This window comes from Giraffa tippelskirchi, chromosome 6 (genome assembly GCF_054371585.1).
Source record: "Giraffa tippelskirchi isolate mGirTip1 chromosome 6, T2T-mGirTip1v1.2.pri, whole genome shotgun sequence".
In the NCBI taxonomy this organism is placed as follows: domain Eukaryota; kingdom Metazoa; phylum Chordata; class Mammalia; order Artiodactyla; family Giraffidae; genus Giraffa; species Giraffa tippelskirchi.
The window spans coordinates 121,579,844-121,605,628 of record NC_137280.1 but is presented as its reverse complement, the minus strand read 5'-3'; the positions used below and the strand labels follow the sequence as shown (position 1 = coordinate 121,605,628).

The 25,785-nt window shown below is 42.4% G+C and overlaps 2 protein-coding genes across 8 annotated transcripts in view; one reads left to right on the top strand and one right to left on the bottom strand.

The window, feature by feature from the left end:
• The window catches only part of SPOCK1 (SPARC (osteonectin), cwcv and kazal like domains proteoglycan 1), a 653,451-nt gene that overhangs the window by 595,813 nt on the left and 31,853 nt on the right, over window positions 1-25,785 (top strand). The window lies entirely within an intron of this gene.
• Window positions 15,894-25,785, bottom strand: part of LOC145510158 (uncharacterized) — a 735,177-nt gene continuing 725,285 nt past the window's right edge. The window contains exon 11 of the mRNA XM_081500643.1: window positions 15,894-16,608. The gene's annotated coding sequence lies outside the window, so the exon portion shown is untranslated. The remainder of the gene's footprint in view (window positions 16,609-25,785) is intronic.

Below are 25,785 nucleotides of genomic sequence, written 5' to 3'. Positions count from 1 at the left end.
TTTACCTTAAGCTTTTAATCCACATGAAACTTACATTGATGTGTATCAGCAGGTGAGGCTTTAACTTTTTTCTTTATTTTTCTACAAATGTGATGATGCTGTGGGTTGAGCAATTTCATTATGGTTTTCCTTAAGAGAAGGAGTTAATAGATTCTGTTTTCACAAAGTTGTATATTCTGTTTCTTGGTTCTGTCTAAAGATTCTCAAAATATTCTCGTTTCTTTTTTTTTTAAGTTATTAGAGTGAAGGAGCTCCTTACACAGTATATGTTTATACACACATACATGTAGGTGTTGGGAATAACATAATGCAATAATTTGATCCTAGTTTTCTCTTGTGATTTTTAAAATCCCTTGGAATTTAACTCAGAAAAGAAACAAGAATGGCAGCCTGAACCTCCCTCCATGAGTCACAGTAGCAGCTGTGTATTAAGCTTTTTCCCATGTCAAGGTTCCACCACGTGAAAAAGACAGTCTTTTCTCAGTCTTTTGTTCCTCCAGTCAGTAATGCTGATTAGGAGGACAGCGGAGGGACACAGTGTCTGCCATAGTATGGTTTCTGGCCTCATGTACTTGCCAGAGTTGGTAAGAGGAGGCCCAGCTGTCCTACACTCTTGATATGCCTGACTGCACACAATTGGTTCAAATCTTGGACGCAGAACGGAGCCCCCTTATTCTTGGGAGACAGCCTCACAGTACTGTCTACGGGGGCCATGCTGTGCCGGTACTTCTGAGTCTTTTGTTCTCTTAAAATACCTCAAATGGCTTGGGTCCCAGGCTGCCTCACTGGGTTCTTGAACAAGCTTTCCTTGACCTAACTTTTAACCCTAAGTTTGGTTTCCTTCCAGAATTCTAGAAAAACATACCAGACCCCTTTGGTCAGAATGATGTGAGAACTAGGCACCTCCTTCCTGTTATAGTCGGTAGACGCTAGCGGGTATTGAGCTGACCTATCTGATTTTTCCAAGGTTTTATAATTGGAGGTCTGCCTTTTGATATGAGTCTGTTTTCCACTGATTACTAAGTCTGATTATTTTGGACATACATTTGAATTTGAACTTAAGACTGCTTATTAGCTCTTTGACTCCTCACTTGTGAAGACTCCTAAGTAAACAAGCCCGGGAGTGAGCCATCTAGTGATACCAGGCCCCACCACGTGCTGCGCTCCTGCTTGAAGCCTTGTGGGACCTTCATGTACTCTCCACGGCAGACTGTGAGGTGGAAACCCTGTTCTGCTGGTGTCCACATGGTGCTATCTCAGAGGTCATTGAAGAGCACAACAGCTCCTTAGTGATGCTCATGTCTGCCGAGGACCAGGGACAGATGCACAGGTGTTGGTCACTGGTCTGCTTGTGCAAAGCAGAGTGGCCTTGTGACAGAGGGTCCTGAGTCCACACCCTCCCCCGCCCCAGCTTCCCTCCATTTCAGCAGCACTAAGGTCTACCTGGACTGCAGCCATTTCACCCAGAGCATCCTTCAGACTCCAGATCTTGGGTCCAGGGTGTGGATGCTGTGACTCCTCTGTCCACACCACCCTGACCCAGTGGGATTCCCTTCAAGGCTTTTGTTGTCAGGTTCAGCATCATGTCCTCTGGTGACTGGGGCCTTCTGAAATGCTGTCCTGATCTGGTGGCATGAAAGAACAGTCCCACCATATGTTTCCTTCTCCCCAGCCCCTGCGTCCAGAGGCATGGACCACAGTTATGGCCCAGAATTAATCTGGCCACTCGTGGGTGTGTGACTGCAGGAAGGTGGGATGGGATCCTGCCCCTCTGTGGGCTGTGACATTCACATGTGTACACACAGCTAAGCAGACCCCGTTAGCCTTCCTCATTAAGACTCAGCAGGGAAGAGACAGTATCGGAAGCATAAGGATCTCTTAGGGCTCCAACTGGTCCTTCCTGCAGGTCTTCGGGCTCCTTTAGCCTTCTGTTGGGAGAGGGGCCCTAATGTGAATGTGAGCATTACTGACACCAGCATCAAATTCCTTGCCTTGCTCTCCACAAAGCACAGTGATGTCTCTTTCCCAAGACGAATGTAATAATCACATTACAAACCCTTCTGCACAGCTGCTTAAGCAACCTCTTGGTGTTAAGTGGAACAATGAGTCTTTCAGAAATGACTTTTACCCCTGAAGACTTTTTGCATCAGCCCCAGCCTGATTTCCCAGAATCAGAATCATCTGTCTTGGGGAAGACGCCTCAAAACGATTTGGCCTTTGCCTCTTCCCCCTGCCAAGTTATCTTGGGGAGACCCTCACTGCCTCTAGAATAACTCTTGTCAGAGAAATGGATGGTTTCTGTCAGAGTCTTTGGGGGTTTTCATATACACAGGATTTAAAAAGGAAAACAAACTAAATAAAAGATGATGTATCCTGAGCCTTTTGGGAATTTGTTCCTGTCAGGATTTTTATATCCTTCGAGATAGAAAATTGGATTAATGAGTCTTAGCTATGTACATATTTCATTATGGGCAGTAAGCTCAAGCATATTGACACACAACGTCCCCTTTCCAGTAGAGCTCAGGGACCGAAGAGTGTCTCTCACCTTTCTCTCTAGCTTGGGCACTTATAACCTGGATACTGTAGGCTTCCGTAACTGGTAAATTATGTCAGAGGCCACATTTCCAATAAGACCCCAAATACTGATGCCCTGAGACCCACACCCATGAGCTGCAAGGAATATCTTTAGGCCACACCACAATTGGGGACCACTTGGCCAAGGAAAACTGGGTACAACAAGGAAGCCATATAATCAGAGCCATCATTCCCGCCCCACCACATGCTGTGCCACTGGATCTAGCCACCACTGTCTCAGCCTGCTGATCTCTGAGGGGTAAGCAGGCTTGCTGATGTAGCTCAAAACAAATTCTCCAAAAAAGTATACACTTGGTGATAACACTGGTGGTAAAAGCAGCAACATTGAAAAAGAAAAAATTTCTCGCATGACAAAATATTTTGACTTGAAATGATGTCTACAGGTCCAGGTGTCCCATGTCTAAAAGAAATAAGAATATTTCTTTTTTTTTACTTAGATTCTGAAAGTATGGGGGACATGTAGAGGATAACGTTCATTAGTGTCACAGTTATTAGAGAAAGGAAATTCCTGCGAGAGAGGGGTTGTATTTGAACTATGAGTAGATTATAGAGATGAGTAAATTGCAATTGTAGGCAGACATTTTCCAGACTGTGTTTCTCAGAGCCCGTAGATATTAATTATGTCCTATACACAAAAAGTAAGTGTCCTGTGGCCATAAAAATTGAAGAACCTCCAGGCTTTAAATAAACTCTCTTAATTTTTTAAAAGTTTTGTTGGAGTATAGTTGATTTACAATGTTCTGTTAGATTCAGGTGTACAGCAAAGTGAATCAGTAATACATATACATATAGATGTATCCAATCTCTTTTTAGATTCTTTTCCCACATAGGCCATTGCAGAGTATTGAGTAGAGCTCCATATGCTATACAGTAGGTCCTTGTTGGTTATCTATTTTAAATGTAGTAGTGTTTATATCAATCCCAATCTCCCAATTTATCCGTCCCCCCACTTCCCCCTGGGAACTATAAGTTTGCTTTCTATCTCTGCCTGTTTTGTTGATAAGTTCATTTGTACCCCTTTTTTTTTAGATTCCACATGTAAGCAATATCATATGATATTTGTCTTTCTCTGTCTCACTTCACTCAGTATGACAATCTCTAGGTCCATCCATGCTGCTGCAAATGGCATTATTTCAGTTTTATTAATGGCTGAGTAATAGTCCATTGTATATATGTATCGCAGCTGCTTTATCCATTCCTGTGGCAGTGGACATTCAGATGGCTTCCATGTCCTGGATCCTGTAAACAGTTGCTGCAGTGAACATTGGGATGCATGTATCCCTTTGAACCATGGTTTTCTTAGGCTATATGCCCAGGAGTGAGATTGCTGGATCATATGGTAACTTCATTTTTAGGTTTTTAAGAAGTCTCTAGACTGTTCTCCATAGTTGCTATTTCAACTTACAGTCCCACCAGCAGTGTAGAACAGTTTCCTTTTCTCCACACCCTCTCCAGCATTTGTTGTTTGTCGATTTTTTGATGATGGCCATTCTGACAAGTGTGAGGTGACACCTCATTGTTGTTTTGTTTTGCATTTCTCTAATAATCAGGCTTTCCTGGTGGCTCAATGGTAAAGAATATGCCTGCCAATGTAGGAGACACGGGTTCATTCCCTGGGTCAGGTAGACCCCTTGGAGAAGGAAATGGCAACTCACTCCAGTATTCTTACCTAGGAAATCCCATGAGCAGGGGAGCCTGGTGGGCTACAGTCCATGGGGTTGCAAAGAGTCAGATGTGATTTTGTGACTGAACAACAACCATAACGGTAATTAGTGACACTGAGCATCTTTTCATGTGCTTTTTAGCAGCCTTTATGTCTTCTTTGGAGAAATGTCTATTTAGACATTCTGCCCATTTTTTGATTGGGTTGTTTTTTGATATTGAGCAGCATGAGTTATTTGTATATTTTGGAGATTAATCTCTCATTGCTTGATCTTTTGGAAATGTTTTTTCTCACTCCATGGGTTGTCTTTTCATTTTGTTTATGGCTTCATTTGTTGGATGTGTATATGTGTGTCCGTGCGCGCGCTGAGTTGCTCAGTCATGTCTGACTCTGACGCCATAGACTGTAGTCCACCAGCCTCTTGTGTCCCTGGGATTTCCCAGGCAAGAATACTGGAGTGGGTTACCATTTCCTTCTCCATGGGATTTTGAAGTAGGATCAATCCAGGGATCGAACCTGTATCTCCTCGTCTCCTGCACTGGCAGGCAGATTCTTACCACTGCACCACCTGGGAAGCCCCTTCCTTTGTTATGCAAAAGGTTTTAGGTTTAACCAGGTCCCATTTGTTTATTTTTGGTTTTATTTTCATTACTTTAGAAGGTGGATTATAAAAGATCTTGCTGGGATTTATGTCAAGGAGTGTTCTACCTGTGTTTCTTCTTTTTATAGTTTTCAGCCTTACATTTAGGTCTTTAATCCATCTTAAGTTTTTTTTTTTTTTTTTTTTTAATGTGTGGTGTTAGGAAGTATTCTACTTTTCATTCTTTCACATACTATTCATTCTTTCACATATAGCTGTCTAGTTTTCCCAGCACCACTTATTGAAGAGACTGTCTTTTCTCCATAATATATTCTTGCCTTAGCCACAGATTGGTTCCCCATAAGTGCATGGGCTCATCTCTGGACTTTCCTGTTCCATTGATGTATATAGTTCTGTTTTTGTGCCAGTACCATATTGCTTTGATGACTGTAGCTTTGTAGCATAGTATGCAGTAAGGAACCCTGATTCTTCCTGCATCTTAACATGAGACTCTGCACTGCAAGTCATGAAAGATAAGTAGAATGTTTGCCAAATGAATTTATCTATGAAACTCATTTCTTGAAATATCTATGCACTCCAAACTCTGGTAAATGCTATCTGGTTTCCAGCAATCTTTTCTGAGCCTCAGTGGACTGTTTTTATCTTAGGCCTACAAAACATTTTAAACCTCACAAAATAATGGGTATTTGTTAATTATTAACAATTAGACAACATCAACAGGCAAAAGATGGAAACACAATACAGAATCCTCCCATAAAACAGACTTATTTGTAGCCTTTTATTTTATATTTTCCCAACTCTGACTCTTTGCCTATTTGTCCATCTGTCTCTCTCATTCACTACATGTCCATGCTATGTATTCTGTGTTACAAAAGTGGGATCAATCCTTTTACTTAATATAAACATTTTGTATGTCATAATATCCTTCTTGTCATACTTTATGATAGCTTCTAGGTTTTCTAGCATATTTGTGAACCATAATTTAATCCTTATTATTAGACATTTGTTTCTAGGTTGTGTGTGTGTGTGTCTGTGTTTGTGGATACCATTATAGTTATTTGTAAGAATACAACTAAATCTTTGTAGCCATCTGTGCTTGCTTTACTTAAGTCTCATATAAAATTTGTTAAAGGGTCATAATTTTCAGTGTGCATTCTTTATCCTGAGACAGAGTCCTAATTAGAACCAACTCTTGGGTCATCAGTACCATGCCTCTAATAATTAGACTAACTCTTTTGCAGCCTAGCCAGGAGTACAGGATCAGAGTCAGACAGCCTTGGTGCAGTCCCTGCCCCTGCTGCTTAACAGGTGTCTGAATTTGAGTGGCTGATGTAACTTCTCCAAGCCTCAGTCTCCACAGCTATAAAATTATATGATAATAGTACCTTCCTCAAAGAATTCTTGTGAGCATTTAGAAGTCTATCATTTGGAATGGGGGTGGAGTGTGTGTGTGTTTGGGAGGATGCTGTGGGGGAAGGCAGGGTGGGAGGAGGAGAACTGGGTACCAGAGACCACTGTGACTTCTTGCCCAGGGTGCTCCTTCTCCTGCTCCTCCTCTTTTTCCAGCAATAGGGACCTCTTTTCAAATGGTACAGATGCAGCACACAGTGGGACACACATGGCTGTGTCTGTGACCTGAATGTGACTGCTGGCTCTGTCCTCTTTTAGCTTGACCTGCAATGCAGTGTAACTTCCTTCTGGTTCACAGCCTGGCAAATGGATATCAATGAAACTCCCCACCTTGTTGAGTTGGGATCATGATTCAGTGAGATACTATTTGCATGTATAGTACCTGTCATATCATAAGCCAGAGAAGAAGTCACTTAACTTCCTTAACTATTTCTATCAGTAAAAGAGGAGTAACAGTAATGATTTTGATGAGTTATTACAAGGGTTAACTGAAGGCAAAGTGCTAGCATGGTTCTTGGCAATAGTAGATATTTAATATATGGCAGCTCTTGGAACATATTATTACTAGTGGGGTTAGTATTGATGACAGTAATGCAACTGAGCTGCCCTGATGCCCCCTCTCTTAGGGTCAACGGTGGGCCATTCAGGCCCTGCAAGTTAGTGGGTCCCTTGGATGAAGTGCCTGCGGACACACACAGCACCTCCACTTTGATCTACCGGTTGGAAACCCTCGCGTTCAGGCACTCTGACCTGCCCTGTCCAAGAGTTCTGAAATTCAGTGTTGACTTGTAAGATTGCCCTTCGTGGAGTGATATTTACAATTAAATTTTCAGTGCAATTAATTACTGATGAGATACTAGAAAGGACTTAGGCAACAAGTCTTAGTGGAGAATAGAAAAAATAATGGATTTAAGGCATGCTTTAACTATTGCAGTTGTTTTTTAGCTAAAGGTACATCTAGAATTCTTTCTCTAGGCTCAAGGAGAAAAACATATGCTGGGAAATTGTGTGAAACGTGAGGAGTCACAGTGGAATTGAGTTTGAAATGTACAACCTCATCACACCATGAATTCAATCTCAAAGCACGTTATGGGCCATAATTCTTTCAAAGTCCTTAGAGACACCTTAACACCACTTCAAATTAGACCTGTTCAAATTCTGCTTATGCTCACCCCCTGCTCCACAGTGTAAATCATTATTTTCCATTTGTATCTGAGTTGAGCTATTCTTAAAAACCAATAACTCTATTCCTTTCAGAACGGCTCTATTGCACTAAAGCTTCCTTGGAAGGTACCTTTGTTTTCGTCAATGCTCTGAAGTGTGAAGTCTACATAATTTGCTAAATGTATCATGTTTACATATGCATAAGCCAGTTACCTCCAGATCACCATCTTCTGCCTGTACTATTGGCTGAATGCTTAAAGAAAACGAAGCTTAATTTTCTGTAAGCAGTATTCCATGGTTTCCAAATAAGCTCACGGAGACACAGATAAACTAAATTACTTAGTGGTGACTATCCAGACAGAAATGAGAAGCCAGTGCTGAAACAAGCCAGATGTGTGGTGTCCTTCCTGCATCCTTCCATCACAATGTGCAAAGAAGTAGGACAGTGAGATCCCAGGGACCCCCAGCTTCTGCCAGGCTGGCTGAGGTATTTACAGAATGGGTAGTGCCAATCTGTAAGCCCGTGAGCCAGACTTCAGACTATGGAACCCTGAACTCAGAGTTACCAGGCTTTCTGGTAATTTCTTTCCTTGGGCAGGGGAAGTCAAAATGATATCTGCAGTGGAAGAATCAGCCCAGCCTTCCCGTAAGTGAATCAGCATGGGTGGAGTAAACAGCAGAAACTAGAATCATTTGGTCCTGGGTTTAAATGCCAGCTTTGGCCTTTACATGTGTGTTGCATGGAAAGCAGGCAAGAATGGGCAAGGCCTCAACCTGTCTTGAGTGTGTTTGTGCGCTCAGTCACTAAGTCATGTTCAACTCGGTGACCTCATGGACTATAGCCCGCCAGGCTCCTCTGTCCATGAAATTTTCCAGGCAAGAATACTGGAGCAGGTTGCCCTTTCCTACTTCTAGATCTTGGCATTCTCAAATACGAAGTGTCGGGGGAGGCGGGCATAGGATCACCCTCCCAGGCTCCCTGAGGCGTCACTAAGATAGTGTGTCTTTATATTTAGTCAACATCATAGAGTCAGGCACCCATGTATCGTATCTCTCCCATCCCTTCCCCCCTCCAAGTCCAGTCATCTTTTGGCTAGAAGTCATTCGTCTTGGTGGTGGTTATAATTCTCCCCTTATCCTGAAATGTATTCTTTTATTTGATCTGTTTACCATGTTTATTCTTGATGCTTCTGTGGTGATGGAAATAGTGTTTTCACTTAGCTCAGAGTATTCAGATTACTTCCGTTGTGCCTTCTGCAAATATGTACAATGCCCACCTTTGACCAGATACTCTGCTGGAAACTGGGAGTAAGTATAGATGTGACTGTTGCAGAATCCTTGCTGCATTGGCTCAGAGTCCAGAAGGGACAATAGGTTATTGCAAAGCACAGAAAAGCAGAATTATAAGTATAGGGCTCTGGGGACATCCCATGAAGGGATGGTTGCACCTTCCTGGGTGGGTGGAAGAGAGGATCCCACACAGGAACACATTTGTGCTGAGCCTTGGTTCTCTAGCAGAGACCATTCTGGGAGAAAGGTCTTTGTCGTTAAAATTCCACTGACTCAGTGAGGGGAAAACGTTGTCCTTTTACAAATAAGGAGAGGGGAGCCTGAACACCAGGCAAGGGCCATGTCTTAATCATCTCGCATCCCCCACCCCCACGCGTATGGCTCAGAGAGTGCTGAAATTGAATTTAGACCTGCCCAAGGTCACAAGGCAGGATGGTGAACAGCACACAGATCAAGTTGATTAAAAAATAGGTGTTTAGGGATTATTTTTCCCCTTTGGATTAAAAAGACAAACATTAGCAGGTGGCATTAGAATGGAAGGAGGGGCATACACTGTCCTGAGTTACATAGCTCATGGGCCTCTCGACGTCCTATCCCTGGAGCTTTATCCCACCTAGGGGCTACTGCCCTGCACTGCATTTGTTCATTCTCTCAGCAAACATCAACCAGCACTGTGTGGTGTTCACCTTGAGCCCAGCACTGAGGACCCAACTGAGTGAGTGGGGAACAGGGAGACAGACAGACTGAGAAAACAGAGCTGCATTTTTTGAAGAGGCGTGCATTCACATCACCGGAGAAGGCAATGGCACCCCACTCCAGTACTATTGCCTGGGAAACCCCAAGGACGGAGAAGCCTGGTGGGCTGCCGTCTATGGGGTCGCACAGAATCATACACGACTGACGCGACTTAGCAGCAGCATTCACATCACAGCTGGAAAGTATGAAAAGGAGAACAGGAGTCCTTCCTCCCATTCCCCCATCTTCCCCCAAAATGGAGGCCATTATGATTAGTTTTCTGCATATCTTTGAGGAGTTCTTGATGCATACAGAAGTAAACACAAATACAGACTCTTTTCCCCTCCTTTAACAGAGACATAGTAGTAGACATAATACACTCTATTCTGCACTTTGCTTTTTTACTTAATGTATGTCAGAGATTCTGGCATATCATACAAATAGCTGTATAGTTTTCCATTAGACAGATGTTCTATAGTGGATTTAACCATACACATCTGAATTATTTTCGGCCTTTTGCTATTTCAAATAATCCTGTAGCATATAGCCTTATACACGTTACTTCAAATGCATGGAATGTTCATAATTGGAGATTCTAGTCCCAAAGGGGAATTCTGGAGTCAAAGTATCCAGCAACCTTTCTGAATTGCTTGGCAGTTCTTATGATTCTTGCATTCCATATGGAGTTAGGTTTTTCTCTGTGACCTAGTTTGAAATTAAAATATTATTCTTTCAAGAGATGAATTTTGACCCATTTAGATTTACTGATATAAAAAATTGTTTGGTCCTATCAACTCTGTTATTTTTTTGTTTTCCTTTTCACTTTATGCTCTATTTTATTTGTTTGTGGGAGGACAGGTACATGTATAATTCTTCTGATACTTGGGGATATTATCCCTTTAAAAGTCAGGAAAATTAATATTCTTTCTCTTTGTTCCTTCCCTTCTTTTCACATCTCCTCCCCTTCTTCTATCACTTGATGATTGTTAATATAATTATTCTCTTAGACCTTGTCTTTGTTCTGTGAAATATATTCACTCTTCTTATATTTGATTTGTCATCTTTTGATGCTTTTATGACCCAAAGAGGAAATCAGGAAATTTGATCTACCTGTATCTTTTTCCTTCCTCCCTCCTCTGCTTTTTTTTTTTTTTTGTAGTTGTATCATTTCTGCATTATCAGGGCATGTAGCATCTGCATTCTTACATTTCACGCTCATCTCCATCTTTGTTCCTTCACAAGTAAATGGATTTCCCAAGTCATCTCTACGGTTGGCCACAGTGCATGCTCTCATAGCTCCTCTGAAGGGCTCATGCAAACAATATCCCCCAAGTCACTGAAGGTTCAAAACTAGTTTTCTGTAGTATTTATTCCTGGATGGTAACTCAGGTGGATATAAAGCCTGGTTCAATTTTCTTTTCTTGACTGTCTTATGCATATTGCTCCACTGAATTCTGACTTTGAATATTGCTGTTCTGAAATCTGCAGGCAGACTTATTTCTTTTATCTTTCATAAGTTTCTTGGTCATCTTTTCTGCTACTAAGTCACCATTTATTTGCTTTTCACAATCTAGTAACTTCATTAGGATGGGCTTCCCTGGTGGCTCAGAGGCAAAGATTCTGCTCGCAACGCAGGAGACACAGGTTCTATCCCTGGGTTGGGAAGACCCTGTGGAGAAGGAAATGGCCTACCCCAGTATTCTCGCCCAGAAAATCCCATGGATAGAGAAGTCTGGTGGGCTAGTCCATGCAGTTGCAAAAGAGTCAGACACGACTTAGCGACTAAACAACAGCAAACTTCATTAGGAAAGATTTTAATGTCTGAGTCCACTATTCTAGGCTGATTTTCCCTGGCTCATGCTGTGCCTTTTCAATATGTAGATGCAATTCTTCTTTTATTTTATGAGTGGTTTAATGAATTATATTTTAAACATATATCCTCTTCCATTGTTTTCTTTTGTGTCTTCAGAGGCTCCAATTATGCACATGTAGGATTTCCCTTGCCTCCTTTCTGTAGCTGTAATTTGCTCTCAAATCCTCTGTAATTTCTTATGTCCTTTTCATGTTGTTTAGTCTTTTCATTTTAGCATCCTTCTCTCTTACTGAGTTTCCCTCAGTGTCCTCCCCTGTGCTTCTTCCAATTCAGCTTCATTTTTATGATGATTCTGGTTGGTCTTTCTACTTGCCTGGGACCTGAATGTTCACAGGCTGTCTCATCTGTTGTCTCTTCATCTCTTCTCTGAGTCCTTGAATATTGTTTTATTGTCTTTCTTCATAAACGTAATTGTTTTATCTTAATTCATGGTGTTATACATATTTTCACCGTTTCCATTTTTATGCTGAGTGTTCTGTGGTAAGCTTTGTTTTGTTGCTCTTTTCCGTAATTTTTATGAAATAATACATATATGGAAAGCACATATTATACATATATATAATATCAACATGCTGGCATAAGTCCTTTTGGAAGAGGTTGCCATTACCCTTACCATAGTTTGACCTCATGCCAAACTACAGGAAGGGAACACAGCCCCACCTGTCAGCAGAAAATTGGATTAAAGATTTACTGAGCATGGCCTTGCCCACCAGAGCATGACCCAGTTCTCCCCATAGCCAGTCCCTCCCATCAGGAAGCTTCCACAAACGTCTTATCCTCATCCATCAGCGGGGAGACAGAATGAAAACCACAATCACAGAAAACTAACCAAACTGATCACATGGATCACAGCCTTGTCTAATGCAATGAAACTATGAGCCATGCCAGGTAGGGCCACCTAAGACAGATGGGTCGTGGGGGAGAGTTCTGACAAAACGTGGTCCACTGGAGAAGGGAATGGCAAACCGCTTCAGCATTCTTGCCTTAAGAACTTCATGAATAGTATGAAAAGGCAAAAAGATATGACACTGAAAGATGAGCTCTCCAGGTCAGTAGGTGTCTGATATACTACTGGAGAAGAGCAGAGAAATAGCTCCAGAAGGGCTGAAAAGGCTGAGCCAAAGCAGAAACAATGCCTAGTTGTGGATGTGTCTGGTGGTGAAAGTAAAGTCCAATGCTGTAAAGAACAATACTGCATAGGAACCTGGAATGTTAGGTCCATGAATCAAGGTAAATTGGAAGTGGTCAAACAGGAGATGGCAAGAGTAAACATTGACATTTTAGGAATCAGTGAACTAAAATGGACCAGAATGGGTGAATTTAATTCAGATGACCTTTATATCTACTACTGTGGGCAAGAATTCCTTAGAAGAAATAGAATAGCCCTCATAGTCAACAAGAGAATCCAAAATATAGTACTGGGGCAACCTCAAACACAACAGTAATGCAAGTCTGTACCCCAACCACTAATGCTGAAGAAGCTGAAGTTGAATGGTTTTATAAAGACCTACAAGTTCTTTTAGAACTAACACCCCCAAAAGATGTCCTTTTCATTATAGGGGACTGGAATGCAAAAGTAGGAAGTCAAGAGATACCTGGTGTAATAGGCAAGATTGACCTTGGAGTATAATGACCTTGGAGTACAAAATGAAGCAGGGCAAAAGCTAACAGTTTTGCCAAGATAACACACTGGTCATAGCAAACACCCTCTTCCAACAACACAAGAGAAGACTCTACACATGGACATCACTAGAAGGTCAATGCCAAAATCAGATTGATTATATTCCTTGCAGTCAAAGATGTATATTCTATACAGTCAGTAAAAACAAGACTGGGAGCTGACTGTGGCTCAGATCATGAACTCCTTATTGCAAAATTCAGACTTAAATTTGAAGAAAGTAGGGAAAACCACTAGGCCATTTAGTTATGACCTAAATCAAATCCCTTACAATTATACAGTGGAAGTTGACAAACAGATTCAAGGGAATAAATCTATTAGAGTGCCTGAAGAACTATGGACGGAGGTTCATAACACTGTACAGGAGGCAATGATCAAAACCATCCCAAGAAAAAGAAATGCAAAAAGGCAAAATGGTTGTCTGAGAAGGCTTTACAAATAGCAGAGAAAAGAAGAGAAGCGAAAGGCAAAGGAGAAAAGGGAAGATATGTCCATCTGAGTGCAGAGTTCCAAAGAAGAGAAAGAAGGGATAAGAAAGCCTTTTTGAGTGAACAATGCAAAGAAATACAAGAAAACAACAGAATGGGAAAGACTAGAGATCTCTTCAAGAAAATTAGATATACCAAGGGAACATTTCATGCAAAGATGGGCACAATAAAGGACAGAAATAGTATGGACCTAACAGAAGCAGAAGATATTAAGAAGAGGTGGCAAGAATATATAGAAGAAATATACAAAAAAGATCTTCATGACCGATAACCATAATGGCGAGATCACTCATCTAAAGCCAGACATTCTGGAGAGTGAAGTCAAGTGGGCCTTAGGAAGCATTACTGCAAACAAAGCTAGTGGAGGTGATGGAATTCCAGTTGAGCTATTTCAAATCCTAAAAGATGATGCTGTGAAAGTGCTGCAGGCAATGCCAGCAAATTTGGGAAACTCAGCAGTGGCCACAGAACTGGAAAAGGTCAGTTTTCATTCCATTCCCAAAGAAGGGCAATGCCAAGTAGTGCTCAAACTTCCATACAATTGTGCTCATTTCACATGTTAGCAAGGTCATGCTCAAAGTCCTCCAAGCTAGGCTTCAATAGTACATGAATCAAGAAATTCCAGATGTACAAGCTGGATTTAGAAAAGGCAGAGGAACCAGAGGTCAAATTGCCAACATCTGCTGGATCATAGAAAAAGCAATAGAATTCTAGAAAACATCTACTTCTGATTCATTGACTACACTAAAACATTTGACTGTGTGAATCACAACAAACTACGGAAAATTCTTCAAGAGATGGGGATACCAGACCACCTTACTTGCCTCCTGAGAAACCTGTATGCAGATCAAAAAGCAACAGTTAGAACCAGACAGAAAACGATGGACTGGTTCGAAACTGGGAAACGAGTACGGACGTGAAGGCTGTATAATGTCACTCAGCTTATTTAGCTTACATGAAGAGTACATCATGAGAAATGCTGGTCTGGAAGAAGCACGAGCTGAAATCAAGATGCCGGGAGAAATATCAATAACCTCAGATACGCAGGTGACACCACCCTTATGGCAGAAAGCACAGATGAATGAAAGAGCCTCTTGATGAAGGTAAAAGAGGAGAGTGAAAAAGCTGGTTTAAAACTCAACATTCAAAAAACGAAGATCATGGCATCCAGTCCCATCACTTCATGGCATATAGATGGTGAAACAGTGAGAGACTATTTTGTTGGGCTCCAAAGTCACTGTGGATGGTGACTGCAGCCATGTAATTGAAAGACTCTTGCTCCTTGGATGAAAAGCTATGACAAACCTAGACAGTGTATTAAAAAGCAGAGACATTACTTTACTGAGAAAGGTCAGTATAGTCAAAGCTACATTTTTTTTTCCCAGTAGTCATGTATGAATGTGAGAGCTGAAGATTTAATGCTTTCAAACCATGGTGTTGGATAAGAGATGGAGTGGACTGCATGGAGATCAAACCAGTCAATCCTAAAGGAAATCAGTCCTGAATATTCATAGGAAAGACTGATGCTGAAGCTGAATCTCCAGTACTTTAGCCACATGATGCAAATAGCTGACTCAGTGGGAAAGACCCTGATGCTGGGAAAGATAGAAGGCAGGAGGAGAAGAGGATGTGATGGTTGGATGGCATCATCGACTCAATGGACATGAGTTTAAGCAAGCTCCAGGAGATGGTGAAGGACAGGGAATCCTGGTGTGCTGCAGTCCATGGGGGTCTCAAAGAGTCAGACACCAATGAGCGACTGAACAAGAAGAATATCTACATGTCAGCATCTTTAAAAAATATTATTAGAATAAGTTAAGAGTTTAATGGCTTAGCTGTTCAAAAAGGAGTCCTAGGGGTGGAGGGGGTGAAACCTGTTTATTCTCTAGCCCCCACAGTCCCAAAGCACTTACTTGAGTGTTACCAGTGATAGATGGCTTCCTGCTAAGATGGCTGCTCTGTTTCTTTTCTGTTTGGCTGAAATAGACAAGCCCTAAGAGGGTTTCTCTCATCAGCTATCTCCACTGTTCTTGCTTTACTAAAGTTACACTTTGGAGTGCTTCTTACCGACCGAAAGAACAATGCTATGAGCATTTTCTGAGACCTGCTGCCCCTAGGCCATTACACTCTTTTCCTGCTTTCTTACTCATTTTTCTACCTGTGTAGCATCTACTTGATCTGTGCCCCATCCTTTCTTCAGGTCCCTTAGTGCCTGCTGAGCAGGAAATGTTGATCTGTCACCTCAGGAGGAGTCCTTCAGATATCAGAAACATATTTTTGATATTTTTTACTGGCCTATCTGGACATTTTACTTCCATCTGGGTGGTTTCTGCTATATTGTTTAAAGCTACAGATTACATCTCTTTTCTAGTTTTACTGAAAATGGAATTTATGACTTTTTTTCTGTTTACTTTGTTTATTATATATGATATTTAGGAGGGGAAATAGGAAGTTGCTAGCTATGCCTTGTTAGGTACCAAATCTCTAAACAGTCTATTGTGACCAAATATAGAAATATTTCTAGAAACAGAAATAATAATAGCTACCATTTCATCTTTTTGCCAGTCAGAAGGCCCTCTGTGAATCCAAAAAGTCCCTTGAGGCTGGATACCATCTTAATCATGTCAAGTAGCTATACTCATATCTGCCCTAAGTCTACCAGGATACAGTGGAGACAAATTTAGAGTGAGCTGTATAACCTCAAGGGTGAAGAGAACAGTGAGTTTTTCACTGAACCTGGCAGGACTTGGAATAGCTTAAGACACTCTATATGGTTCCAGAAGGCAGTTCTTCTCCAGACCTTGCTTTATTTGTCCTCATCCTCTATCACCTTGTCCACCAGAAGCATGAAAGTGAAAATGCCAGGCTGCTTCTGCTCCAGGCACATCCATGACCATTATGTCCTGACCTCAGTTACCACTCAGGAGTTGTCAGTTCCAGCTCCAACTTCTGCCCTCTCACCCTAGACTCCAGCACCCGGGGAGGTACTTCTGGACCTTTGTCATGAGAAGAGGATGGTAGGTTCCACACACATCCCAGGCCATCAGGATCACCTCTCCATCCCAAGCTTGGCAGTCATGGTCTTCTGCCAATCTTCTGTCGCTTCCTAGCCTGTTAAACAACAAAGTTTATGTCATGTTTAAGGTAAAAACATACATGCATGTATTGGTGCTTTAGAGATTGCAAAACACAGAACCTTAAATTGTTTAAAAATGCCCGGATTTGGACCTTGAATTTGAACAGATCACACTGGGCACAAATCGCCAGTTAGGAATGGAGATTCTTCTTACATGTACCCTAAAAATTATGTTTTCTGTTACTAAAACCTCTTGCATATATAGGCTTGTATATCAGTCCTTGAATAGTCACTGTTTCACCTGGTCAGAAAAGGGTCCTTGAAATGCATGTAAACATTTATATAATGTGTAAAATAATGGACTATCTCTACACAGATCTACAGGAGATTTTATATATACACACATTTATATGTTTGATTTTTGTATATGTTTATGATTTAGAGCAAATTATGCTAAGTTGGTGTGTTTGAGTAGAGCTAATTTAAATATAAATCAGCTGTAAAAATTAAATAGGCACTTCATTCCAATTGGCTTCCTCATTATTTCTAAGACTTGCCTGGAATGTCTTCTCCTTTTCCAAGTCAACCCTGCACATGAGCCTTGGCTCTAGTCCTGCCTCTTCCTGGAAGCCTTCCCTGACTGCCACCAGCCACTTGAGCTCAGACATTAATAAAACACAAAGTGACTTGCAGGCACCGAGTCTGCATCTCTGCAGTGGGATGAGCCAGGCAGGGACTGGCCCTCCACATCCCTGCCTTATTCCCAGGGCTCTGCCATATCTCATTTTAGGTGAGAACATGATTTTTTCCAGTTTAGTCTTTATTAGTTGAGGACCTGGGAAATGTAGTTGGCTATGAAATCCTTCCTTAAACCTGCTATTTTCTGCACTACTGCTCATCTCTTCTAGGTTTCCCATGTAGGGAAATGCTTACCTACTGCCTGACAAACACAATTAAAGCCCGAGTTAGCAATTTTTAACCAATATTTTGCATACATAACATTTTGTTTTGCCCTGGAGTATGGAAAAATCTGTGGATTTTTATCAGAAGTTTTAAAAGCTTATTTCATCAAGCTAACCTCCCTGCTCCAGATTATTATTATAAGTGCTACTCCACTAATGTACATTTACAAATGTTGTGCAAGTTCTGAATGTATTTCTTTTTCCAGATGAAGGATTATCATTAGAATCAAGAGAAACATTAAAGTCTCCTCAAATCTGGTTACCGAGAACAGTAATGGGTTTAATAGGGAAATCTATCTGTCTTTTCTTGTAGGTTGTACCACTAATTGGTTTAACTCATCTCCCTCCCAGTTTAATGTATTTTAAGTTCTTTCAAAGATTGCTTTTTAAGAAGGACTTTATTAGCAAGCTCCTGAATAATGGAGCCCTAATTCCTTTGCTCATGCTTGTTTTTACACAAAATGATGCATCCTCTAAGGATAAGAGAAGCATGCATATATATCGATGTTTTAGGCACTGAAAAGTAAAAACTGGAATTACATGTAATAATGCAATTTAATTTGAGCAGGCACAACCTTGCTCAATTCTTTGAGATGATCTCCAATTAGAAATGGGAATTCACCTTGTGTATGCTTTTAAAATCCCCTCAGAATGGGAGAAAATAATAGCAAACGAAGCAACTGACAAAGAATTAATCTCAAAAATATACAAGCAACTCCTGCAGCTCAATTCCAGAAAAATAAATGACCCAATCAAAAAATGGGCCAAAGAACTAAACAGACATTTCCCAAAGAAGACATACAGATGGCTAACAAACACATGGAAAGCTACTCAACATCACTCATTATCAGAGAAATGCAAATCAAAACCACAATAAAGTACCATCTCATGCTGGTCAGAATGGCTGCTATCAAAAAGTCTACAAACAATAAATGCTGGAGAGGGTGTGGAGAAAAGGGAACCCTCTTACACTGTTGGTGGGAATGCAAACTAGTACAACCGCTATGGAGAAGAGTGTGAAGATTCCTTAAAAAACTGGAAATAGAACTGCCATATGACCCAGCAATCCCAAACTGCCATATGACCCAGCAATCCCACTGCTGGGCATACACACCAAGGAAACCAGAATTAAAAGAGACATGTGTACCCCAATGTTCATCGCAGCATTGTTTACAATAGCCAGGACATGGAAGCAACCTAGATGTCCATTGGCAGATGGATGGATAAGAAAGCTGTGGTACATATACACAATGGAATATTACTCAGCTATTAAAAAGAATGCATTTGAATCAGTTCTAATGAGGTGGATGAAACTGGAGCCTATTATATGGAGCGAAGTAAGTCAGAAAGAAAAACACCAATACAGTATATTAATGCATATATATGGAATTTAGGAAGATGGCAACGATGACCTTATATGTGAGACAGCAAAAGAGACACAGATGTGAAGAACAGACTTTTGGACTCTGTGGAAGAAGGCGAGGGTGGGATGATTTGAAAGAATAGCATTGAAACATGTAAGTTACCATATGTGAAATAGATTGCCAGTCTAGGTGTGATGCATGAGACAGGGTGCTCAGGGCTGGCGCACTGGGATGAGGATGACCCTGAGGGATGGGATGGGGAGGGAGGTGGGAAGGGGGTTCAGGATGGGGAACACATGTACACCCATGGCTAATTCATGTCAATGTTTGGCAGAAACCACTACAATATTGTAATGAGCCTCCAATTAAAACAAACAAATTAATTAAAAAAATAAAATCCATGCAAGAAGCCCCAATTGTGTTTTTTCTTTTTAAAAATTTTTATTGGAATATAGTTGATTTACAATGAAGTATAACCCATTCACTTTGCTATCTACCCAGTTTTATTTTCTGTCATTAAAACTGCTATGGCTGGCAGCATATCTCTTAGCTCTCAAGAGGAAGTGCAACCAGCCCCTTAAGTTCCTCAGAAGAAAAGATACTTGTGGTTGCCTGATGGTTTCTGAAAGCTTCATCTTCACAGTAAATCCCTACCATAACCCCATGAGGTTGAGACTGTTAATATCCCCATTTTACAGATGAAAAACCTGAGGCTTGGAGAAGAGCAGTGATACGTGAAAAGCAACCACTTGTAAACTGAGAGCTGGTGTTCAAACTCAGGGCTGATAGATCCAGAAGTTTGAACTGAAAAAAAATTTTTTTAATTCATTGAAGTGCATTTGATTTACAGGGTTTGTGTTAATTCCATCTGTATAACAGAGTAACTCAGTCATATAAATATATATTCACATTCTTTTATATATATTATACTTAATATATTAATTATATTAATATATTGTTTTTCATATTCTTTTCCATTATATTGTCATAGTATATTGTAACAGTATATTGAATATAGTTCTCTGTGTTATACAATAGGACCTTATTGTTTATCCATCCTATATATAATAATTACTTGCATCTGCTAAACTCCCAATCCTTCCCTCCTATACCCTCTCTCTCCTTGGCAACCGCAAGTCTGTTCTGTATATCTGTGCATCTGTTTTTGTTTTGTAGATATGTTGTGTCATATTTTCCCACATATTTCCACATATAATTGATATCACATGTTATTTGTCTTTCTCTTTATGACTTACTTCACTTAGTATGATAATCTCTAGGTCCATCCATGTTGCTGCAAATGGCATTACATTATTTTGATGGCTGAATAATATTCCATTATATATTTATATGTTGTTCGGTCACTAAGTCGTATCTGATTCTTTGCAACCCCATGGACTGCAGCACACCAGGATTCCCTGTCCTACACTATCTCCCAGAGTTTGTTCAAATTCATGTCTCTTTCTCTCTTTCTATATATATACATATACACACACACACATATATAGATATACATATATATGTGTATATGTATATCACATCTTCTTTGTGCATTCATCTATTGATAGACATTTAGGTTGTTTTCTTGTCTTGACTATTGTAAACAATGCTACTATGAACCTAGGGGTACATATATCTTTTCAAATTATAGTTTTGTCTGGATATATGCCCAGAACTGGGATTGCTAGATCATATGATGGTTCTGTTTTTAGTTTTTTAAGGAACCTCCATATGGTGGCTCAGTGGTAAAAAATCCACCTGCCAATGCAGGAGACACAGGTTTGATCCCTGGGTTGGGAAGATCCTCTGGACAGGGAAATGGCAACCCACTTCAGAATTCTTGCCTGGGAAGTCCCACGGATAGAGGAGCCTGGTGGGCTACAGTCTATGGTGTCACAAAAAGAGTCAAGATACGACAGTAACTCAACAACAGCAGCAACAACAAAGAACCTCCATACTGTTCTCCAGAGTGGCTGCGCCAATTTACATTCCCACCAGCAGTGTAGGAGGGTTCCCTTTTCTGCCCACTCTCTCCAGCATTTGTTATTTGTCGACTTTTTAATGGTGGCCATTCTGACTGGTACCTCCACACTGTAGTTTTGATTTGCATTTCTCTATCTTTTCCTGTGCCTGTTGATCATCTGTATGTAGAATCTGGAACTCTTAATGCAGTGCTATACTCCGGTTTGTATTCAGGGTCGGGAGTGTGGTTCTGACCTTTGTTTCAGGTGTGTGGTCTTTAACTTGGGGAAGAGGGTCTCCCTTGCATGTGGGGCCAGAGTGCCCCCAGGTGCAGGCATCTGGGGTGGTGGAGTGTGAGTAGATCAAGTGAATGTCGAATCAGGAGACTTGGGTTTGTAGGGCCTTGGAGATGTTGCCTAACCTCTGAGAAACAGCAGAGAAGAATCTTATCTTACTAGCTGGCTTCAGGGATCATTTCATGTGAAAATACCATGCTCATGATCTGGAGTCCCATCCTTTTACATTTGGTGGATCCACAGACACAAATAATTTCAGAGCCAGTGGTTTCAAAGTGCTGAACACTTAAGTCTGTTCTAGCCCAATCCTCCCATAATGCTGCAAACTTGTCCTGTCATCACTTCCATTCTGCACACGAGGAAGCTGACCATTGGGAAAGCCCCTGACCAGTCTCAGCTAGGATGGCATCTGAGCCCAGCGCTGTCATCCTCCAGAGCCGAGTTACTCTCTCCTGCCTCCCCGGGATTCTTTTAAAGCAGAATGACTGGTTACTGTTCCTAAAATCATAAGCAGAATCAACCCTCACCTATTTCATTTCCAGTTGATCAGCGCCCCAAAATTGTAGCCCAAGGAGCGATTGTAGCTCTTCCTTCCTGTTTTTCGAGCTCCTGTGGAGTGCAGCACTGCCTCTTCAGTGCTTCCTGCACACTCCCCCTGCCAGCACTGGTGCACTTGCTGCTTGCTGGATATTCAACAGCATGAAGGTGTCAGGGTAGAAAGAGGAGGCTGGACCCTAGGCAAGGTGGTTCAGGAAGGCATCCTCATGTCGATCCAGCTCAGCATCTAATTCTGCCCTGAAGAAGGCCTTTTAGAGAAGATGCTAACTGCAAACACCCTGAGTGCATCGATCCACTGCTGCTCTAAGTAATTATGCACAAACAGCACCTAGGAGGGCTGAAGGAGATTAGTTTGAAAGGGCCGGCACTGGGTCTCCATTTCTGAGAGGCCTGCTGGCCTGCTCCAGAGACAACTCCAGTCTAGCCCAACTCTTTAATTACCTTCAGAGGCACCAAAGTTTAAATTACATTCTGACTGTTTTCATATTAGCTTCTTCCAGCACCCTGAACTAAGCATTGGTAAGGCTAGGGTCGGAGAGGGAGGGTCCTTGTGCAGGAGGGGTGGTTTCTCATTTGGTTCTTTAGTTGTAAGATTTCCTGAGTTTTGAGAGCATACCAGTAATTGGTTCCCTAGCAGAGGTTCACAGATACCCTAAAATTGTCCTGTGTCACATTTGCCATTTTCAAACGTCCCCAATTGGGTGTTCCAATGTGGCCTTCAGTTAGGATTTGTAACACACAGACATAGACACTTACTCTATCTTTTAGGTATTAACACTGTAGCTCTGAATACAGAATATCCACAGTCAGTCCCCACCTTTATTTTTCACATCGTCTCTTATATATGTTTATATCTCAGATTGTTTCCTTACCTTCCTCTTTTCTAATCCTCTAAGAGGGCTTGGTATAAGTAGCATGTCATTCAGTCCCCAAAGTCAACAATCAGCTGACATCAGCTTGGAATACTACTCATCACCCTTGGGAGCATTTTTCAAAGGAGCACAGTTTCCCAGCTCCTGTCTCTTCCCTGGACATTACGTATCTTGAAACTTCCTCACTAGCTTTTGGCTTTGTCTGAAGGAAGATAGAGGTGCCAGGGAAGAAGGAGTGAACTGGTGATGCGGGTGGGCAGGGCCAGGCTACAGACACTCATTCAGTGAAGAACCAATCCTCACTCCCCCAGCAGTGCTCGGCTCGACTAACCTCTCTACTGGTACATGCTCATAGATAGAGCATCCCTTCCTCTCTCATGACCATACCAGGGCTATACGACCTCATCACCACTTTCTGCCTGATGCTATTGGCCACAGTACCCCTTCTCCCTCCCATCCACTGAGCCATCATGATGTACTTAATCCCAGCTTTGTTTCAACACGGTCTGCATTCAAAGCCCACAGGCTTCATACCCACTTAAAGCTCCAGGCCTTGTGGAGGGGGGAAGAGCCCAGGTAGAAAAAGCCATCACATTTTCTTCCCAGGGCTGTATACCATCCACAGAGGCTGCGTGTGCCTTATTTACACTTGCTTATTGCATTTCGTTCATATTTTCCAAACAGACAGGGCAGGTCTGCTGGGAGAACACCAAATTACCTGGGCCCTTCTCTGCCTGAGTGCTGCACTTTCCTGGGGGAGGGAGCTATCTGCCTGCACATTTGCAATAATGTAGTGGCCCTCTCCTTTTCTCTAATGAAGCCCCTGTGGCTGCACAGATGATAGATGCTCCTGGGAGTATAACAGGAAGGCAGCAGGCTGGACTCAGCCCTTCCAAAGGACAACTGTTCTCACAGTAAAGCCTAATGGTGCTCCCTCCATCCTCTGCTGCTCGCCTAGCTGCCTCCCTGCACTGCTGGCGAGCTTCCTTTACCTGTGAGGGCCTGAGGTTTCGATTTTTTTCCATGCACAGCGTGGACCAGGTATATTAATTGCTTCAGTTAGTACTGGCTACCCACAAGCCCAGTCAATCCAGAAAGCTGGTCCAGGACCCAGGGGCAGCCCAGCAAGGAGACAGCTGAGATCCAAATCCTGTCCCCGCCACCTGATGGTGATTTGACTTGGGGAGTTTGTAACCCATGCATCCACGGTTTCTTTCAGTACATATATTCTGAACAACGATTATGTCTCCATCCTTATGGTAAGTGCTGAGAATGGAGGTGTGGGGGGAAATCAGACACACCCTCCCCTCATGTAGCTTTGCCACCTGGAAGAAGGAGGCATCTATTACAACCTGAATCTCCTGGATTTGTACTGACCCACATATAAAATAAGTGAAGGAGAGATGTCATTCTTTTTATCCCAGGCATCTCTTCGGGCTTTTATGCAAAGCATAATAAAATTCTAACGTATTATGCAGACAACTGGGAGATGGGAAGGGGAACATAAATTTATCAAGTCCCCGTTGTAAGCCAGTAGCTGTGAGCTAGGTTTTACTGATACAGTCTCATCTTACTCCATGTGGTGATGCTACGAGCTAAGCTTTATTAGACCATCTTGCAGATGGATGGACGGAAGTTTACAGAAGGCAGCAAGAGCACTGTTATACCCAGTTAATAAGTATGCATTGGGAGCATTCCTTATGCCAGGAACCGACTGCATTAGGTGCTGGGTTCCAAGAGCTGAGCCTTGGGGCAAGCCAGCCTCGGGGCGTGTTTTATGTTGCTGTGATTTAGAAGGGGAGATGGATGTTGAGCTGGAAGTTACAGGTGTGCTTTAAAGCAGAGATCTGACAGAAGATAAGCGTTAGCAAGACAAAGAGAAGAAACGTGCTGCATCGGAACAGTGTACGAAAAAGACCGCGCAGAGCCTGGAGGCCCAGGAGGAGCAAGAAGAGTTGGAGGCAGAGGCCACTGATCACATTAAGGAGTCTGGGTGGGCTTGTGCAGAGCAATTGAGAGCCTCTGGAGTAGCTAAGTGGGAAAGTGACTTAATCAAATCTCCCTTTTGGAAAGATCACTTTGGCTGCTGGATGGCAAAGGGAAAGTGGGGAGCAAGACAGGGAGACCACTTAGGAGCCTTGTCTTGGTGGGAGGTCTCAGTGGTGCCTGGGCTGGCAGCGGAGATAGCAAGAAGCAGGGAACTTTGATGGGAGTCAGGACAGGCAGTCCCGGGTGTCTGCCCTGCGGATATGAATGCTGGACAGGGCCGCGCTCTGATTCTAGGAGGAGGCAGAGACTGGGGGTCAGTGGATCTCAGAGATGCTGCCAATACACTAGCCATGCTGGACAGATTGAGATCATGGAAGAAAGACAAGAGAGTAACCTGTAGAAATAAGAAGGCAGATATGGAAAGATTGCAGAAGAGGATGTTGGGCAGAGATAAGTGAGAAAATGAAAGCAATTAAAAGGGAGCTGAAGCCAGGGTTGGGGGTGAAAGGGAAGAGAATAGAGCGTGGAGGGCAGAGCGCTGGCTGCACCCACCATTCAGGAAATACGGCAGTGGATGGGGACACAGTCCTGGCCTTCGCAACTTGGCAAGATCCTCTCCCAAGACAGCAGCATCTTCCCCTCTGATGATCGGATGCTGGTGACCTGAGAACCTTGCTTCTCTCACCAGGAGAGACTACTAGACAGCTCTCTAGAAATCATAAGGGTTGGCCCACCTCTGGGCAGAGTGTGAGATGGCCGATGGATGTGGTTTTATGGTTTTCTCCACACAGAAGTGTCTTTTCCCAAGGAAGGGACCGAGTGTGTGGGAGGTACCCGTCAGGGCCCCTATTTCTGGAGCATTAATCCTCCTCTCCTGCCTTTATCAGGGGCTATAATAGGCACCATAAAAGGCAAGCACTTTTCTCCCATTGCCAGCCCGTCGTGGCTAGAATACTGAATCTGAGCAAATAGCTCTCTCTGTGCCATCGTCTTTGATTATTCTTTTCCTCTGGGACATATCTGGCCCCAGGCAGACTGTGCCTGACTTGCTCCTTATAAGGACTATTCGGTTGAGGACACTAAGAATGAATAGGGCCCAGTAATTGAATGCCTCCTATCTCCATTTTGGCTTCTGATCTCTCTCTACCCAGGCCAGTGCCATCCTGCTTGAGGACTTCTCCCCAAGCCACAGGTTTGCTCCTTCAGACT